The sequence below is a fragment of the Triticum aestivum genome, chromosome 1D (assembly GCF_018294505.1).
Source record: "Triticum aestivum cultivar Chinese Spring chromosome 1D, IWGSC CS RefSeq v2.1, whole genome shotgun sequence".
Taxonomy (NCBI): domain Eukaryota; kingdom Viridiplantae; phylum Streptophyta; class Magnoliopsida; order Poales; family Poaceae; genus Triticum; species Triticum aestivum.
In genome coordinates this window covers 436,800,347-436,820,320 of record NC_057796.1, presented here as the reverse complement: position 1 = coordinate 436,820,320, position 19,974 = coordinate 436,800,347, and the positions used below count along the sequence as shown (strand labels likewise).

The window sequence follows — 19,974 nt, the reverse complement described above, 5'->3', positions numbered from 1 at the left end:
TGCGATGGTTTATCGGACAATTTACATGCCTTTGAATTGGTCATCACTCTTGATATGGATCCATGACTTATTTTTGTTGGGTTGAAATATGGTGCACCACGACTTGAAAACAATAGTACAGTGGACGTGGTCGTCCTTTCCTATTGTTTGGACGTTTCATTGCAACTACTAGGGATGCTTCTTCAATACCAAAGGCTTCATGCCTGATTGCGAATTTTCAAGTATGGTTTCACATGTGCCTTAAACCTAGATTGTCTAGTGGCATGTCATGGTTCGTGATTAACACAACTATCAAATGAACAGGCTCCATGACTCTAGTCTTCATTTCCTCACTACAAGTGTGTACATCTGTTAGTGTGTGTATGCATCTAAGTTATACTTGGTGCTTCTAAAAAACTAAATATGATAACAGTAAGGATATACGTATATGATAGGATACATATATGAAAAGGGTTGGAAAACATATCGTTGCCGCCTCCATCCTGCGGCCAATTCTCTATAATGCATAGTTGTGTTTCATATGTTCTAAATGTATCTATAACTATTGAAGTTTTCACGCCAATTCTTATATTTTTTATGCAACTATTTGTATTTATTTAACTAACGTAATGAAAAATTGACAGAAGGATAGCGAGTTGCATGTTTTTGCCTCTTTAATTGTAGGATGTTCTGAAGCTCGGAAATATAAGTAACAATTAGGAGTGTCTAACTTCGAGAGGGGCGGAAGTATGCAAAAGATGGCACCCATTGGAGCCCCGGGGGGCCTTGCGTCATAAAACTTTGGTCATGTGGGTCCATCGTGGTGGCTTCCGATCTCCCCCTTTGTGCACCAGCTCTATATATACTCTAGGAACCCTAAACTATTTAACTATGGTTTTTTCTGCCATCACCACTTCAAGCTATTCATGATCTAAGGCGGAGCCATGCCACAGTTCCTCTCTGGTACTCTATAGGAGGGGGAATTCACCTCCATCTTCATCAACACTGCATCCTCTGATGCTCTCATGTGACATGTGAGTAGTTCACCCCAGGATTGTGGGTTCATAGTACTAGCCACGTGGTATCTTCTTTCTTTGTGCTTCGGTGTGTAGATTACATGAGTTGTCCTACGTGATTGTGATTATCATTGATCGTTTATGTATGTTTATTGATATTTGTGTATTACTCCAATCACTGGTTAGTTAAAATGAATGAACTATAGACGGAGTGGTCTGCATTAGCGGGAGTATGCTTATTTGTGAAATATCTCTTGTGAGAGTAAGATACAAAAAGCTTAGGCTGATTTGCCTCATAGATTGAGACATATAAAATGACCCTCATACAAAAAAAATTATCAATTGAAAATAAACAATCAGGAATGGCGTACTTTACAAGTGATAGAGATCGATCTCGAGGCCTTATTCAAATTAAACTTAATACTTCACACTTCATGTGTTTGGATATATCATACCATGTGCACTCACTTTGGTAAACTCAACATGCTTCGAAATTCCATCGAGATACCTTGAAGAGAAAAAAATATATATGTAGAATCTATAGTTGCACTCATAGTATCATACCAAATTGGAAATAAAACATAGGCGTTGTCAACGTAGAGTAGGACCGATGGACAATGCACGCACCCTCCTAGTATTGTGTTCCATCTGAAATATCGTAAGCATCATAATTGAAGTTCGGGTTGGCGCTGCCACCACGGGTAGAAAAACCATTGTTCACATATTCAATGATCGATGCTTCCTTCCTCGAGCTCCATGCACTCTTGCAACTGAGCCACCACACCGGTCATGGTGGGTCGTTGCGGTGACACATATGCAATGCACTTGAGTGCAATTTCCACCACTTTCCACACACTGTTAACATCATAAATGCCACACATACGCGCATCAACCACACTTTCAATATGGCCCTGTGCCATCCGTTTTCGTGTCCAATGAAGGATGTTGATGGGTGTCGCCTCCTGCAGTATGGCAGGCTTCCCTGTGACCAGTTCCAGCAGGACGACACCGAAGCTATACACATCGCTCTTGGCTGTTGGCTGCATCGTCGCCTGGTACTCGGGGTCGACATATCCGGGTGTGCCAACGAGTGTCATTGTGGAAGCGTAATCATCGCCACCATTGAAGGCCTTGAACAAGCCGAAGTCCGCAATCCTAGCCTTGTGTAGCCAACGAGTGTCATTGTGGACGCGTAATCATCCTCACATTCAAGAGGATGTTGGTGGCCTTTATATCCCTATGAATTATAGGCGGGTTGCACCCCTTGTGTAGATACTCCAACCCTACAAATCGCCATACCCGCTAGTGTTCATGTCTATGGCAACATAAAACGTTAATTAATCAACAACAAACTTGGTATTGAACTGTGTACCTTGTGCAGATTCAAGTGCAATCCGGAGTCTTTGACTCCATGATAAACATCCTCCATCGCGTTTACTTCCTATAAATAGTATGACATTTGGTTTGTATGAATTTCTCAAGAAACATGTTAACCTGTAGTTAACACGTAAATAGCTTAAATACCTTCAATATGCTCATGTAGGGTTCCTTCTGATGTACTCGTAGACGAGTGCCATGTACTCCCCATCTTTGCAGTAACCAATCATGGTTACAAGATTTTTGTGATGAATCCGTGTCAAAATATGAGCCTAGACAAAATATTCGTAACTTATAAAACTTCACCCCGAAATTTCTTTGTACAGTCCCTACCTTGGAACATCAATCAAAGAAAGACATCTACCTCTGCAAGGAACTCCTTGACACCTTGACTGGAAGAATGAGACTGTAACTTCACCGCCACATGGGTGCCATCCTCTAGAAAACCATCATAGACGTACCCGAACCCTCCCTGGCCAAGTACTCGTTGGAAGTTGTTTGTTATCATCTTGAGCTCCTCGTACGTGAACTGACGACTCTCAAGTCGATGCAATGAGGAATTGTCCCTATGAACATCGTTTCCTACCACATAGCTCGTCGTGGTTTCATTGTGTGGATCCACAGAGTTGTTCATTGATCCTTAATAGGTGACAGACAATACAACTAGAATTAGTAATGTGATTGGGAACAAGATCAGATGGTTATTGTGATCTTGCTGATGCCTCACCTTGTCTCTTCCTCCTTAGCAAGCAAAAGAGTAGTAATAATACTACCACTATTATCACCACAATTATAGGGACGACAATGTAGATGGCCAGATTGCTCTTTCGTTTGTTTGGTAGCCCACATGAATTGCCATTGGGGCAAAGGTCTCGATTGTTGCCATATCTAACAAATATGAAGCTTAATAAAAATTGTCGACCATAATGTAATGGTACATAGAATGGGAATAAAAAACTTTGGGGGGGGGGGGATACCTTAGATCCAGTGAGAGCCATCTTGGACTCTTTTGACAAGTCTAGATGGGATTACTCCATTGAGCTGGTTGTGTGACAAATCTCTGCTGAACAGAACTAATAACACTATTTACATGATTCAGAAGTAATTCATGCGAATGGCTAAATTTTGACAAAAGTTGCCCGACTTACAGAACTGCCAATGAAGTTAATTGTGAAAGGGCATCTGGAATTGATCCTACCAAGTTATTGTTTGAAAGATTCCTATGAGATATGAAACACTTTCTTATATTTTTAGTTGCACAAGTACAATGGACATTAAGGCAGATCCATAACTCAAGACGTACAAGTATTGGATAACTTTAAGATTGGCGAAGGAAGATGAGATATCACCGTTCAGACCTCTCGAGGACAAGTCTCTGCATATAGAAATTAAGCAGTGGATCAGTTTCAGTTGATAGTAGCAATGTAACCCTTTCTCCATTTAATATTTCCAATTATGAATTTCACAAAGATAAGTTCCTTACAGATTGTTATGAACTACTTACACGCGTCTAATCCTTGGGGCCCTTGCAGTGGCGTAGCTACATGCCAACTTGGCCCACACCATAATAGTCTCCGGACCGCATGGGTCACCAAACCAGTTTTTATGCACTTGATACTTCAGCTTGATTGCCATGATTGCAGACACTGCAGTTAGTGGTTGGCCATTTTTCAATGCACTGTTGCTATTCACCATTGCTTCAGATTTTTCAGAATTTGTGTACTACTCCCTCCGTCCCATATTAATTGTCGATCTAACGTTTAGCGACAATTAATATGGGACGGAGAGAGTACTATGTAAGTCTAAAATTGCACGTGTTGAATATGTGCATCTTAGTGAAATATTTGTGCAATTTTGGTTAGCAACTTAGAAATTTACTTGAATTTGAAAGAATTCCGACCTACTTACAAATATATAACTCTTTTAAGTGTGTGCTCCTCCATCTATATATTTTGAGCCCGTTGTCAAAGAGTTGTGGGTGATGGTTGTAAGACAATATTTTGGGAGATGCTTGGCTGGGTAGCAAGCCACTTTGTCAGCTATTTCTCCGTTTGTACAACTTAACTTTCCGCCAACATGTTAGTGTAGCTAAGGTCTTTAACCAATATTTTGATTGCAGTATATTTAGAAGATGCCTTTATGGAGAAACTCTTACTTTTGTGGAATGAAATACTAGATATGTGCAATCAGGTTGCTGTCAGAGGAGTCTCACAAAGTTACGTGGCTTCTAACTAAATGTAGTACATTTTCTGTTAAGTCACTTTATCAATATATTATTGCTAGAGCTGCTGTTTTTGCTTTTGAACTTCTTTGGCAGACGAGAATGCCTGTAAAGGTCAAAGCATGTCTGTGATTAGTGACCAAGGACGGATCCTGACGAAGGATAACTTATGTAAGAAAGGCTTGAAAGGGTCAAATTGTTGTGAATTTTGTGGTACTGCAGAGAGTATCGACCATTTGTTTTTTCATATGTTCTTTTACATGCCCACTCGCTAAGCTCCTATGGCGTACAATACACATAGCCTTCAACGTCAGTCCTCCAAATAGTGTTAACATGTTATTTAGGACATGGATAAATGGAGTTGAGCCCGAAATTGTGGCACATATTCGAATCGAAGTATGCGCTTTACTTCAAGCTATATGGAACTGCTGAAATGATGTGACCCTTAACATACAAACTCTTACAAATTTTTTGTAGGTCATATACAGAGCAACTGCTTGGATCCGTGGCTGTCACTCAGTCATGCGGAAGCCAAGGAGCATATGGCTATTGGGTGCAACCGGTGAGAGACGGTAGCACGGGATACTCACGACCGGTTTAGATGGCGATCCAATAATAGGCTAGGCGTTTAGTCATCTTGTCATGTTTTTACCAGTTGTGGCAACTTTTATCTTTATTGCATTTCAGCTCCTCTCACGAGCTTGTACCATACTACAGACCTTGTTAACTATTTGCTTAATAATATGGCTGCATGCATCATATTGATGCATAGGCAAAACACATCCATCTTTCTTTGATCTTTTTCAAAACTAGTTGCCATCCTATACTAGCAAATACTATAGGGTTGTAGTTTCTATTCAAGCTGCTGCTCTGCTTTGGTCTATTTGGCAAACAAGGAACAAGTCTTGTTCACCCGCAAAAAAAAAAGGAACAAGTCCTGTTTTCAACATGTCTTTCCTTCGGATCCTATGATTGTGATTGTTACCTTATGCTCTTTACTGGATTCGTGGGTGGGCAATAGACTGTCTCAGGTCGTGAACGATATCTTCAGACGGACTTACAGTTGGAATACTACAGTCCGAATATTATCGTCACATTGTGTGAGAAAGTTGGATGTCCTAGTAGCTTATGCTTTGTACCTGTCGTGTGTGGCTGTAATATTGATGCTTTGTGCTTGTCTCACTCCTGTAGGTAGTGTTTTGGCATCCTTCATCTATGGCTAGATGTGTAGGGATGTAAGCTTCTGCTTCTGCTGGTGTGGTTGATGCATCTGTGGTGAGTACTGTAAACAGGGCCGTCTCCAGGAATTTGGGGCCCCGGTGCAAAATACAAAATGAGGCCCTAAAATTATGAAATTCATATACCTTCAATAATGTCTTTAGACACCAGAATCATATTTTTCTATTTCTAGAAGACAAGATGAAGATTGAAATATATTTTTCTATTTTACTATAGGGCAATGAATTATCATCAGAAACTCTCCTACATGAGAGAGAAAATATGGAACAAATAAACCTAGAACCTAACAACGGACCACACCGAGAAGAACATACAAAAATAGTCCTAAAGCTATATTATGTGAGATCAATGTCCTGGCCTCCTGGACCTAGTATATGCGTGGATGCATGGATCTGGAGCACATTTTATTTCATAATATAATAATAAAATTGTCAGTACATGCATGGATCTCAAAATTATGTATGCACTCATGTTTTAGGACTCACTAGATTAGAAGCGGAGAGCTTCTGGCCTGCCCAAGCGATCAGTTGATCTAGTAGATGAGAAGCGGACGCATGCCGATCAGGCCTGATGCCAACGAGTGTGACAGATTGAGGACGAAGGGCGGATTGCGATGAGGCAGCAGAGGCAGGGCAGGCGGCGCCCGCGCGGCGGGGAGATTAGGATAAACTGCCACGATTAGGGCGCAGCGACTCACGTGGACGAACAGCCCAACGGGCAGCCTTTTTTTCTCTCGTGCAATTCTCATCCCACTAGGCCTCCTAATGACACAACGCCTTGGGGGCCCCACCTTTTTTGGGGCCCTGTGCGGACGCACCGGTCGCACATGCCTGTCGACGGCCCTGACTGTAAAATGGATAGTGTGATGTATCTCACACAGGCTGTTCCAACCTCGGACAAGAAGTTTCATGGATTGGTTTTTTACAGCACTTGGCAAATATGGAATGAAAGGAATGGACGTATTTTCAGGCTGGATTACAACTTGGTGTCAAGTGCAATCTATAGGATAAAGGAACTCATTAGGGAATGGGAAATGACATTTCCACTAGTAGAAAAAGAGGCTTCCATACGCCCCCATTAGTCCCCAAAATAATCGAACCGCGACAAAAGGGGTCTTTAGTCGCGGTTCGGGAGGAGACCCGCGACCAACTATCTGGGCCCAGCGCGCTCGGTCGACAGCTGGCGGACGGGAGGGGCTTTAGTCCCGGTTGGCCTGGCCAACCGGGACTAAAGGTCCCCGAAGGCCTTTAGTCGCGGTTGGCCAGGCCAACCGGGACTAAAGGCCCATCCAGCTGGCGGACGGGAGGGGCTTTAGTCCCGGTTGGCCTGGCCAACCGGGACTAAAGGTCCCCGAAGGCCTTTAGTCGCGGTTGGCCAGGCCAACCGGGACTAAAGGCCCATCCCTATATATAGGACTCAGCTCACTTCACTTCACTCAGCTCACTTCACAATATTCAGAAGGGGGTGGTGGGTTTGCTTTTGGTTCCTCCTATGCACACAAGGTGTTCGATGAAATGCCCGAGAGCCTGAAACAAACATGATATGAAGTGTCCGAGCCACACTTGAGCTTTCTCATTTATTTTTCCTCCGCGATCGCGGTTAGCAACTTGAACCTTTCATGTGTCATTGATAAAATATGCATGTGTGTAGTTCATTGTTTAATTTGTATTATTTCTAGCTAGTTAGTTTAACAAATGCATGATGGTTAATTATATACTTTATATAATAATAATGCAGATGAATCGGCAATGGATGTACGGTCCCCGACTCTCCGGCGAGTTCACTACGGGTTTGAAAGATTTCCTCGTAGTGGCAAATGCGAACAAGCAGCAAGGTTTTATTATCTGTCCATGTGCTGTCTGTAAGAATCAGAAGGGTTACTCCTCCTCAAGAGACGTTCACATGCACCTGCTTCGGCACGGTTTCATGCGAAGCTATAATTGTTGGACCAAGCATGGAGAAAGAGGGGTTAGAATGGAAGAAGATGAAGAAGGGGATGATATCGATGACAACTATCATGATCATTTCGGTGATACTTTCATGGAGGATGATGCTGAAGGTGGGGAAGGGTTAGGTGAAGGTGAAGAAGAGGCACATGATGAGCCCGCTGATGATCTTGGTCGGACCATTGCTGATGCACGGAGACGCTGCGAAACTGACAAGGATAGGGAGAATTTGGATCGCATGTTAGAGGATCACAAAAAGTCGTTGTATCCAGGATGCGATAATAGTCTGAAAAAGCTGGGCTGCACACTGGATTTGCTAAAATGGAAGGCACAGGAAGGTGTAGGTGACTCATCATTTGAAAATTTGCTGAAAATGTTGAAGAATATGTTTCCGAAGAATAACGAGTTGCCCGCCAGTACGTACGAAGCAAAGAAGGTTGTCTGCCCTCTAGGTTTAGAGGTTCTGAAGATACATGCATGCATTAACGACTGCATCCTCTACCGCGGTGAATACGAGAATTTGAATGAATGCCCTGTATGCACTGCATTGCGTTATAAGATCAGAGGCGATGACCCTGGTGACGATGTTGAGGGCGAGAAACCCAGGAAGAGGGTTCCCGCCAAGGTGATGTGGTATGCTCCTATAATACCACGGTTGAAACGTCTGTTCAGGAACAAAAAGCATGCCAAGTCGTTGCGATGGCACAAAGAGGACCGTAAGTCCGACGGGGAGTTGAGACACACCGCTGATGGAACGCAATGGAGAAAGATCGACAGAGTGTTCAAAGATTTTGCAGCTGACGCAAGGAACATAAGATTTGGTCTAAGTACTGATGGCATGAATCCTTTTGGCGAGCAGAGCTCCAGCCATAGCACCTGGCCCGTGACTCTATGCATCTACAACCTTCCTCCTTGGTTGTGCATGAAGCGGAAGTTCATTATGATGCCAGTGCTCATCCAAGGTCCAAAGCAACCCGGGAACGACATCGATGTGTACCTAAGGCCATTAGTTGATGAACTTTTACAGTTGTGGGCCAGACCTGGTGTACGTGTCTGGGATGAGCACAAAGGAGAGGAATTTGACCTACGAGCGTTGCTTTTTGTAACCATCAACGATTGGCCTGCTCTCAGTAACCTTTCGGGACAGACAAATAAGGGATACAATGCATGCACGCACTGCTTACATGAGACTGAAAGTGTACGTTTGGTTAATTGTAAGAAGAACGTGTACCTGGGTCATCGTCGATTTCTTCCCCGAAATCATAACGTAAGAAAGAAAGGCAAGCATTTCAACGGCAAGGCAGATCACCGGCCGAAGCCTGCGGAACGTACTGGTGCTGAGATATTTGATATGGTCAAGGATTTGAAAGTCATCTTTGGAAAGGGTCCTGGCGGACAATCAGTTCCGCGGGGAGTTGACGGGCACGCACCCATGTGGAAGAAGAAATCTATATTTTGGGAGCTAGAATATTGGAAAGTCCTAGATGTCCGCTCTGCAATCGACGTGATGCATGTTACGAAGAATATTTGCGTGAACCTGCTAAGCTTCTTGGGCGTGTATGGGAAGACAAATGATACAAAGGAAGCACGGCAGGACCAGCAACTTTTGAAAGACCCAGATGACCGGCATCCGGAATGGTTTCAAGGTCGTGCCAGCTACGCTCTTACCAAAGAAGAGAAGGTCATTTTTTTTGAATGCCTGAGCAGTATGAAGGTCCCGTCTGGCTTCTCGTCGAATATAAAGGGAATAATAAACATGGCGGAGAAAAAGTTCCAAAACCTGAAGTCTCACGACTGCCACGTGATTATGACGCAATTGCTTCCGATTGCTTTGAGGGGGCTCCTACCGGAAAATGTTCGAGTAGCCATTGTGAAGCTATGTGCATTCCTCAATGCAATCTCTCAGAAGGTAATCAATCCAGAAGATCTACCACGGTTACAGAACGATGTGGTCCAATGCCTTGTCAGTTTCGAGTTGGTGTTCCCACCATCCTTCTTCGATATTATGACGCACCTCCTGCTCCACCTAGTCGAAGAGATTTCCATTCTCGGTCCTGTATTTCTACACAATATGTTCCCCTTTGAGAGGTTCATGGGAGTATTAAAGAAATATGTTCGTAACCGTGCTAGGCCAGAAGGAAGCATCGTCAAGGGCTATGGAAATGAGGAGGTAATTGAGTTCTGTATTGACTATGTTCCTGACCTTAAGCCGATTGGTATTCCTCAATCGCGGCACGAGGGGAGACTAAGTGGAAAAGGCAAGATCGGAAGGAAATCCACGATATGTATGGACGGTCATTCTATGACTGAAGCACACCACACAGTTCTGCAAAATTCCAGCTTGGTGGCTCCGTACTTCGAGCAACACAAGAATATTTTACGCTCGGACAACCCGGGGAAGCCTGAATCCTGGATTAGAAAGGCCCACATGGAGACTTTCGGCAGTTGGTTGCGAAAACATTTAATGAATGACAATGATGATGTTGGAGATCAGCTGTACATGTTGGCCAAGAAACCATCTTCGACTATAACGATTTTCCAAGGGTACGAGATAAATGGGAATACATTTTACACCATCGCCCAAGATAAAAAGAGCACCAACCAAAACAGTGGTGTCCGCTTTGATGCAGCAACCGAGAATGGGCGAAAGGTCACATATTATGGTTACATAGAGGAGATATGGGAACTTGACTATGGACCCTCCTTTAAGGTCCCTTTGTTCCGGTGCAAATGGTTCAAGCTAACAGGAGGTGGGGTAAAGGTGGACGAGCAATACGGAATGACAATGGTGGATTTCAACAATCTTGGTTACCTTGACGAACCATTCGTCCTTGCCAAAGATGTCGCTCAGGTTTTTTATTTGAAGGACATGAGTAGCAAACCGAGGAAACGGAAAGATAAGAAAACGATCAGTACATCATGCGATGATCCAAAGCGCCACATTGTTCTTTCAGGGAAAAGAAACATCGTGGGAGTGGAGGACAAGACAGACATGTCAGAAGATTATAATATGTTTGGTGAAATTCCGCCCTTCAAAGTGAACACTGACCCAAGCATTAAGTTAAATGATGAGGATGCTCCATGGATACGGCACAATCGTAAGCAAGCAGGGACACAAGGGAAGAATTGATGTGTAATAATTTATTGTACCAAACTTTGTTGAATGGATCATGTGAATTAAAACGTACGATGGCGAATCCGGATGATTTGTATTTGGTCGATGAACTGAATGATGTATCAAACCTTTTGTCAAACCTTCAAGGGATCGATGAACTGAATTTTTTGATATATTATTTGTATTTTTAAGATTTTAAAATGAATTAGTTTTATTTTTCTGATTTTTTTGATATATTATTTGTATTTTTAAGATTTTAAAATGAATTAGTTTTATTTTTCTGATTTTTTTGATATATAATTGTATTTTTAAGATTTTAAAATGAATTAGTTTTATTTTTCTGATTTTTTTGATATATAATTGTATTTTTAAGATTTTAAAATGAATTAGTTTTATTTTTCTGATTTTTTTGATATATTATTTGTATTTTCAAGATTTTAAAATGAATTAGTTTTATTTTTCTGATTTTTTGATATATTATTTGTATTTTTAAGATTTCAAAATGAATTAGTTTTATTTTTCTGATTTTTTTTGATATATTATTTGTATTTTCAAGATTTTAAAATGAATTAGTTTTATTTTTCTGATTTTTTTAATATATTATTTGTATTTTTAAGATTTCAAAATGAATTAGTTTTATTTTTATGCTTTTTTTGATATATTATTTGTATTTTCAAGATTTTAAAATGAATTAGTTTTATTTTTCTGATTTTTTTGATATATAATTATATTTTCAAGATTTTAAAATGAATTAGTTTTATTTTATATGAAAAAGGACCCTTAGTCGCGGTTCGTGACAAGGCTCTTTCTGCGCGGGAACGAAAGCGGCGCCAAAACCCTTTAGTTCCGGTTGGGGAGGCGGACCGCGACTAAAGGTACCCTTTAGTCGCGGTTGGTGTCCCCAACCGGGACTAAAGGGTGCCTTTAGTCGCGGTCCGCCTCCCCAACCGGGACTAAAGGGTTTCCTATATAAGTGTGGCACTTCGGATTTTTCCACATTCTTCCCCAACGCTTTGACGCCGCCAGGCTGCTCCTCGTCGCTGTCGCCGTTGCCGCGCCCTGCCCCGTCGCCGCCCGCTCCTCCTCGCCGTCGCCAACGCCTCCCCGACCTCGCCGTCGTCAACGCCTCCCCGACCTCGCCCTGCCCAGTGAGCGGCGACGCCCTGCCCCAGTGAGCTCCGACGCCCTGCCCCGTCGCCGCCCGCTCCTCCTCGCCGTCGCCAACGCCCGCCGCTGCCCCTGCCCCTGCCCTGCCGCCCGCCGCCGCCTGCCTCCCGCCGCTGCCCCTGCCCCTGTCGCCACCTGCCTCCCACCGCCCGCCCGCCCTGCCCCCGCCCCTGCCCGCCGCCCGCTGCCCCTGCCCGCCGCCCGCGCCGCCTGCCTGCCGTCCTCCGCCTCCCGCCGCCGCCTGCCGTCCTCCGCCTCCCGCCGCCGCCTGCCGTCCTCCGCCTCCCGCCGCCGCCGCCACAAACGAAGGAAAAAAACAAAGAAAAGAAAAACAAAGAAAACAAAGAAAAACAAAAGAAAAACAAAAGAAACAGAAGAAAACAAAGAAAAACAAAACAAAAGAAAACAGAAGAAAACAAAGAAACAAAACAAAACAAAAGAAAAACAGAAGAAAACAAAGAAAAACAAAAGAAAACAAAACAAAGAAAAACTAAATAAAACAAAGAAAACAAAACAAAAACAAAAGAAAAACAGAAGAAAAACAAAGAAAACAAAAGAAAAACAGAAGAAAACAAAGAAAACAAAACAAAGAAAAACAAAGAAAACAAAACAAAGAAAAACAAAGAAAAATAAAAGAAAAACAAAGAAAACAAAACAAAAACAGAATAAAACAAAGAAAACAAAAGAAAAAACAGAAGAAAACAAAGAAGACAAAACAAAGAAAACAAAAGAAAACAAAGAAAACAAAACAAAGAAAAACAAAGAAAAACAAAAGAAAAACAAAGAAACAAAAACAAAACAAAAGAAAAACAGAAGAAAAACAAAGCAAACAAAAGAAAACAGGATAAAACAAAGAAAACAAAAGAAAAACAAAAGAAAAACAGAAGAAAACAAAAGAAAAAACAAAAGAAAACAAAAAACAAAACAAAAGAAAAACAGAAGAAAACAAAGAAAAAGAAAGAAAAACAAAGAAAACAAAACAAAGAAAAACAAAAGAAAAACAAAGAAAACAAAACAAAGAAAAACAAAGAAAAGAAAAGAAAGAAAACAAAACAAAACAAAACAAAACAAAACAAAAACAAAGAAAAACAAAAGAAAAACAAAGAAAACAAAACAAAAACAAAAGAAAAACAAAAGAAAACAAAACAAAACAAAACAAACAAAAGAAAACAAAACAAAACAAACCAATGCAAAGGAATGAAATCAAGAAAATCGAGAAAGAAACAAAGAAAACCAATGAAAACCAAGAAAAACAAAATAAGAAAAGGAAGAAGAAAAGGAAGAAGAAAAGGAAAAACAAAATAAGAAAAGGAAAAAGAAAAGAAAAAAGAAAAGGAAAAACAAAATACTTGGCAGTGCTAAACAAAAACTTCTATGCAAATTAGTGCTCAATAATCTTATTTTTTAATTCCTCCTCCTCTATGTCCCCTTAATCTTATTTTTTAATTCCTTTATACTTAAAGAATTTTTACTACATGCAGGAGTGACATATGGCGGACGATAGAGCCGAGCCGCTTAGGGATCCGGAGGCTGAACGTTATTTAATGGGCATCATCAACAACGAGATTCCTTATGTGCCGGGCTCAGAATATGAGCAAGAAGAGGATGTAGTCTCTTCTTTTCTGAACCTTGACGGTGATCAAGAAGGCGATAATCAAGAAGGTGAAGGAACGGACATTGTCGACGGAGGTCAACCGTCAACAAACGACGATCTCGAATTGCAAGTAGCAACCACCTCCGGCGAGGTATATATATACATTGAGCCTCTCGTGATACAAACTTACTGAAATGTGAATACATATGTATTAACGCGCGCGACTCTCTTTCTTTTTTTAGCCCTCGGCCGGATCGAGTACGACAAAGCGTGGCAAATCCAAGGCGATGAAAACAGGAGAAACATATGCCATTGAGTTTGTCAGTGAAACCGGCAAGCCCCTACAGCACACCTCAAAGTTTATCAACCAATGCGGAGTCGTTGTTAGAGACAACGTCCCGATCACCGTCCAGGAATGGAAGGAGCCAAAGAAGGCACGTCTTGGTTTCAGTTTTGTCGACAAGAGAACGAAAAAGGATTGCTGGAGAAAGCTTATGGAACATTTCATTCTACCTCCGGAATACAACAAAGTCGATGAATTCGGTAACGAGGTTCCGGGTGGACGTGAGAGGAGGAGGCTAGTTAAAGAGTTCGCTCTTCAGAAGATGGGCGAAGCATTCCGGAACTTCAAGAAAAATTTAACCCGTGACTATGTCAACAAGGGCAAGACTCCGGATTTCAATGGACAACATGAGAAACTGAAAGATGATTGGCCAGAATTTGTGAGGCAAAAGCAATCGGAGCATTTCAAGGAAATATCGAAAAAAATAAGGATAATGCGAGTAAGAAAAAGTTCCATCATATTATGGGGCCAGGAGGATACCGCCTTTCGGAGCCTAGGTGGCAGAAGATGGAGGAGGACCTGAGGGTGCGAGGAATCCCTCTAGGTACAGAGGGATGGGACCCAAGGGCCAAAAGCTGGTGGTACGGGCATGGGGGATCGCTAGACCCGGAGACAGGGGTGTGTGTTCACCGGAAGAAAAAGTTTGCTCCCACCCAAGCCCTTATTGACGCAATGACCCAAGCTCAAGAGGGCTTGATCAAGTTCAACAGAGAGAAAGACGCACTGACAACAGCCCTCGGGAATGATGAACACGGAGGACGTGTACGAGGCAAAGGCAAAGTTCCGTGGAAAGTAGGGTTTTCCCAGGACAATGACCCGTACTGTTACAGAAGCCGTAAGAGAAAGACGGACCGGGATGCAGATCTTATGGCGAAGTTTGCATCGGAACTCCATGAGTTGAAGCAGACCGTGCATGAACTAGTAAAAGAAAAATCGGCTGCAGGGCCGCATGAAGATCATGAAGCGGATCGCGGAAGCCAGCAGCGGAGAAGCAGCGTGGCTTCCACGGATGCCCCGCCTGGTGCTAGTGCACCGATGATCGAGATTCGTGCACCGGAGCCTCACTACCCCGTGGATGATGTAAAGGAGATGAAAGAATGTGATCTGCATTATCCCGTGGGGAACGTTTCCACGAAGGTAGCTAGCGGCAGTGCTTTACCCTGTACACCTGGAGCACTCCACCACAACAACCCCATTGCATATGGCTATGCTCGTGTCACGGTGGAAGACATAGTCCAAGGGTTTGAGGACCTGGAGATTGACAAACCTACACCCGAAGGGGAGAGAAGACTTGGAGATGTCAAGCGCCAGATCATTCTATGGAAAAAGAAGTACATAGTGTTTCCAGGCGAGGCGCCAAGGCTAGCAAGTCCACCCCCCTCCGATGGTGGTGGTGGTGGTGGTGGCGGTGGTGGCGGTGGTGGTGGTCGTGGTGGTTCACCTACACCTCCTTCACGCCATTCGACGCCGTCCCCCGATCCACAACCTCCGGCGGGTACGACGCCCCCCAATCCTCCTCCGGCGGGTACGACGCCCCCCAATCCACCTCCGGCGAAGAAGCAGAAGCAGGCGGACAGCAAGGAAACCCGCTCCTGGACTATTAACCCGGACCCTTATGTACCTAAGACCACAAGGGTACCGGAGCCATCACTGAAGCCTCTCCTCCCAAGGCCTTGGGAACTTAGTGAAGCTGAAACCAAATTGGCCGCGTCTGCTGATTATGAGAAATGGAAGGCGGATATGAAGGCGATAAAAGAGCCTGAGCCCAAGCAAGTATTCACTGAGAAGCAAAAGAAGTGGGCTAAGGATTTTTTGACGACACCGTCCCAAGCCGAGCTGAATATGCCTGACGACTATGGACATGAACTTCGTAGGCAAGCAAAAATATTGAAGGAGGAGAAAGAAGAAAGTAAAAAAAGCGGGAAACAAGTTGACCAGCTCGGGATGCAGAAGAAACAATCGATCCCCCCGCTCATAGTGAAAGCCGGTCCGGAAGAGGACCCCGAGATCATAGCAGCTGCGGCAGCACTTGGATTGACTGTAGCGAGTGCCATGAAACAAGCGTCCGAGATGGGTTTGACTCTTCGTGCCTTCTTAGGCCTTGAGGATGCGCCAGTATGTGAGATAGCATTACAATATGTGCGGAATGGGCCTCTCGTCGAGCCTGCGCGGGAAAAGAGTCTACCACCACAAATGCGAAATCTGCTACGTTGGTACAAGCAATTCATAACATGGGCCGACAAAGAATATGTTTATGCGGATGTTACAGAGGAGCATCACACCAAACGGTACTCTGTACAAGTTCATATGAGTGAATTGTTCCAGCTGTTCAATCTGCGCGACCTCGACAAATCTATGCTGAGTTGCTACGTTCTGTAAGTGATTTATTTCTACCTCATCTCGTTCTTCATTGCCTGCACTATATATATATATATATATATATATATATATATATATTGTCCTAACTATATTGTTGCGTACGCTATTATGCAGATTGAAGATTTGGGAATGCAAAATAAGAAACATCCATGATGTTGGGTTCATTGACCCACATATCGTTAATGGACATGTGTTACAAAATCACCCCGAAGACGTGGAGAAAGACTTGTACAAGTTTCTTAGAAAGCATCAACTCAAAAGTCATATTCTATTTCCTTACCATTTTGGGTGAGTGTTTCTCTCTTGTGCCCATTCTCTTTTGTTTACTCCATGCATGGTATGTCTAATCGATGAGTTATGCATGACTGTGCATGTAACGTGTCCGCAGGTTCCACTGGATTCTGCTAAATATTGAACTTCACACCTCCAGAGTTCTAATCATGGACTCTATGGATTCGGATCCAAAGCGTTGGGCCGACATGAGAAAAATGCTGCAAAAGTAATTATTTTCAATCATTTGAGCTCTATATCGATCGGTCTCTTTCGTTCATTTCCTAATATCAAGTAACTAATAACTCCCTTGTTCATTTAATTTTCTTTGCCCTGTAGGGTTTGGAGACGGTTCTCAGAAGAAATTGTCGGTGAATTCAAACATGAGCTAGATTTTAGAAGGTTAGTTAATGTGGATAAGCAGCCACCGGGGACCAATCTATGTGGATACTATGTTTGTGAGAACATCCGGAGACACACCTCAGAGCGGAAGGCATCGGATAGCGTGTGGAAGGCGACGGATAACTTGCGGAGGAGGCTTAGTCCAGAAGCTCGCTTCCGACCAATTCAAGATGAATTAGCAGGATTTTTCATGAGGCAAGTCATCAATCCTAAAGGAGAACACTATACCGAGGACGAAGAAATTTATATGCATACCCGAGATTGAAACTTGTTCGAAGTTGTATATGGTCATCCATCCTAATTGTGTATGGAAACTTGTTCGAAGTTGTATATGGTCACCCGAGATTGAATATATATTATATATTCCTCTTGAATTCTTCTTGTTTGAAATTTCATATGCATGTATATAGTAGCGTAGAATATGTGTACTGAAACTTCATCAAAATTAAAATAAAACACAAAATAAAATATAAAAGAAATAAAACACTACAAATTAAAAAGAAACCAGGTTTAGGGGGGCTAAAACCCTAAACCTGCGGAGGAGGCCTTTAGTCCCGGTTAGCCACGAGAACCGGGACTAAAGGTCCTCCGCCCCGACGGACCCCTGGCGCCCACGTGGACGGACCTTTAGTCCCGGTTAGCCACGAGAACCGGGACTAAAGCCTTTAGTCGCGGTTCGTAAGAGGCGCGACTAAGGGGGGGGGGGTCTTTAGTCGCGCATATTTAGTCCCGGTTGCACAGCCGGGACTAAAGGCCTTTGCGAACCGGGACTAAAGGGCTTTTTTCTACCAGTGTTCATAGAGTTGTTTTTTTTAATAAGGAAAGCCCCGGCCTCTGCATCAATCGATGCATGCAGCCATAATTTCATAGAGTTGTTTAGGATGAAGGGGGCTGATTTTCACCTAGGCAAAGCCTAGTGTTAATATTGCTTGGCTATGAACTTAAATCTCTTCTTCTAATCGAAATGACAGAGCTCCTGTCAAATTTTCAAAACAAGTGATGTATCCCAGACTCCATTTTCGCAATGAAAATGGGCGGTGTGTGCCCCCTTTTATCGAAAAAAATTTAAGTATTTATGCGTCTGAATAAAACGTACCATCCACGGAGTCGGTGCCAAGGTTGGTGGTGGTGATGACCGTGTATATTTCAATAGCATTGATGATAGGCGGTTGTGTTGATCTAGCGGTGGGCATGATGGAGATGTTGTAGTGACTCTTCAAGGAGGGGAAGCTATTGTAGATGGCTGTGCCAGAGAGGTATTTCGGTAGGACGTTGTTTGGATACCATGACACGCCGTTGAGGTTGATGTGGAACTCACGTATGGCGTTGAATGGAAGGACATGTAGCTCAGAGAAGTGCATGATGGTGATGTACCCCGGCGATGGATTTTTGGGTTGGGGCTCAGGGTCCCAAGACAATCCTAAGCCGCCTGAGACAATTCGTGCCCTCATCGCCGTCTGCATCACGACCGTCGGTACTTCGAAGAGGCTGTCGGGTATGACCTTCCGTGTCATTGATATATCGGTAGGTTCAACCAAATGTGTCCATATTCTGTCATGTGGATCGTCGGGATACCTGACCGATCGATCAAATGCATTCGTGGTTAAAGTCCATGACATGCATAGAAACAACATAGGCAAATTTTAACATATGGAAATGGAAGTATGTGATCTTTGGCTCACCTGATGACGTCGGTGTTTTCATCGATCCGGCCGAAGTTGATCCTGTCTGAGAGGTGGAGCCCCTGTGCCGCAGTCACCTGTGGGTACATCGTCTTTTTGAGCGGCCTTAGCTCCAGCAAAGAGATGAAGGGTGTTCCGGCACCGGTGTTGATCAGGCAAACTTGCACGAAGTCGTCTGGCACCACCACGATGGCCTCCACGGACTTCTCCGCGTCCGGCTTCGTGATGTTCACGGTTTGCCAGTAGTTGACGCCGATGTGCAGGTCAAAGATGGGTGGCCGTTGGAGGCCGTCGTAGTTGCCGTACATGAACTTGGCTCGGATGAGGTACTTGAGGCCGGGCACGAGGGAGCGGAGCGTGTAGCAGTTCCGCACACCAGATGCGAAGCTGCGGACGGTATACAAGCACTTGCACAAGGACGATGTTATGTAGTCGGCTGAAATGTTGCGGCAGGTGCCGGCGCCGTCGGTGAAGCCGGTGTCCGGGTAGTACAAGAGCTTGGTGGCCGTGTCCACGTAGCCCTCCTTCCCCTGCGTTCCGCAGTCTATGCTTATGAATCCTGCATATATAGCAAACAGCACGCGATCGATCACACGCAGATAAAGATGTTGGATGATACAGTATGGACAGAGTGCAATTGTACACGATCCATTTGTGGCAACTTGCAGTAATCTTCTAGAGAACACATATAAGTGTATTACCATTGCTGTCAGGCTGGGCACGAGCTTGCAGTACGCCTCCGGCGGCGAGGCTGGGGCAGAGAAGCAGCAGCCATGGCGTGGCCGCCATTGCTCGTGGCGTTAATTGCTCCGGTGCACACGCAAGAAGCAGCTAATGGAGAATTGATCATAACATATCTTCGATATGGGAAGCCTCAACTCAATCCCTTCTAATAAAAAATAGACAACTTTTTTTCGAAATTATTATATCTATTATAGAAATTCATCAGAAGTACAAAACACCTCAAACATAATAAAAATTACATCGAGGTTCATGGATCACCGAACGATCACTGCCGCCGCCAGAACGAGCCGCTGACGCACCGTTGTTGCCGCTCCCATACCGGAGCCGGTCGACCTTGTCGATGACAGACGGGAAGTCTTCGTGCACTTGCCCCTAAGGACCAGCACCCCGAAGCCGCAGTCGTTGCCATTGAATGCTTGAATCGATCTGAAAAATCTAACACCAAATATCGTTGTTGCGTACACACGACGAGAACCCTAACCTCGCCACCCCGAGGAGCT

The 19,974-nt window shown here is 43.7% G+C and overlaps 1 pseudogene; it reads right to left on the bottom strand.

Moving 5' to 3' along the window:
* Positions 1–1,626: 1,626 nt before the first annotated feature.
* Positions 1,627–19,519, bottom strand: LOC123160169 (probable LRR receptor-like serine/threonine-protein kinase At1g51880; annotated as a pseudogene).
* Between the last annotated feature and the right edge of the window lie 455 nt (positions 19,520–19,974).